Genomic DNA, 1,269 nt, shown 5'->3' with positions numbered 1-1,269 from the left:
AACTGTGAGTAATTTTGTAATCCCTGAAATTCAGAAAATTTCCCTATCACTCATAGAACCTGCATACAGTGGAGAGACAAAGGTGATGGGACCATGGGGGACAATGCCAATCATGGCCTTGAAAGTGGTGTGTGACTTGTAATTGGAGAACACCTCACTTTGCAGAACAAGAGATGAGGGTGTTTGACAAAACATTTCTGTACACTCCAGCATCACTTGTGTGTCGGCGTATGGGGAAAACTCTGGTGGTAAGTGAAGCTCGTACTGGCTGAGCTTGTACAACCTCTTTTGGTAGCCACAGCCTGATGGAACCAACAGGGTGGTACAGAAAGTGTGTCCAGGTCGTTATAATTCTGCTGACAGTGGTGCGGTGGATACCAAAACGGTTGGCAAGATCACGGAGAGATAGGCCAATGGAGAGATGCATTAGGAACAGAAGTAACTCGTCTATGGGCGCAAGTTTCTGTTAAAGAAATTATAGAAAATGAACTTATATTAGCAAAAGTAAAATTAGTTACATTTTTACTACTTAAAGGGTCACGACACCTTAAACCAAAATTTCTGAGATTTTAACAGAGGTATGTGTGTTGAACACCATTGAAGACAAAGTTAGCATCTGTTAGATTTAATAGTAGGGGGAAAATGGTAAAATTTTAGTTTTTATAAGCTATTTTCGTCTTCCTGGTTTAAAATCTTCATCGTGTCCACGTCACTGGCTGTGACGTGGCAGAGCACTATAGTACTCTGATGACTCATCGGTGTCTCATAATTATTAATGAGACTGAGTTTTTTATCCAATGAGAAGACACTTTCTATTAATTATTCATGACACCACGTGGATCTTTCCAATGACAGACATGTCAACCTATGATATCGCGTAGTAGATGAGAGAGGCAATGATGGGACGCGCGTTTGTTTTCGTGGTGCAAAAGTTCCAGTGCATCTTTCCTCGCGATGCTGCCAGGGCTAGACTCTGACTGCGGGCGGCTGGTTGGCCATCAACCACGGACACATCTAAACTATGTGTGTGTAGCAACCATTCAACTAGAGAATGATGGACTTCGACCTTGTACACCAATACAAGTTTCGTCTTGCGAGTGATGCGGTCCCGAGGACTTTTCTATTGCTTCAGAGGTGTGTGTGTGTGTGTGTCTAAAATGTAACCCTGACCGTTTTACTTGCCTTTTGTTAAATAATCACTCGTTATTAAAATTTAGATATTTCGATAATACCTCAATTGTATGGAACGTATGCTTAATTTGTGCAAAT

The sequence above is a fragment of the Rutilus rutilus genome (assembly GCF_951802725.1).
Source record: "Rutilus rutilus genome assembly, chromosome: 6".
NCBI classification, from domain to species: Eukaryota; Metazoa; Chordata; class Actinopteri; order Cypriniformes; family Leuciscidae; genus Rutilus; species Rutilus rutilus.
The sequence above is the reverse complement of the archived record's forward strand: the minus strand, read 5'-3'. Positions refer to the sequence as shown.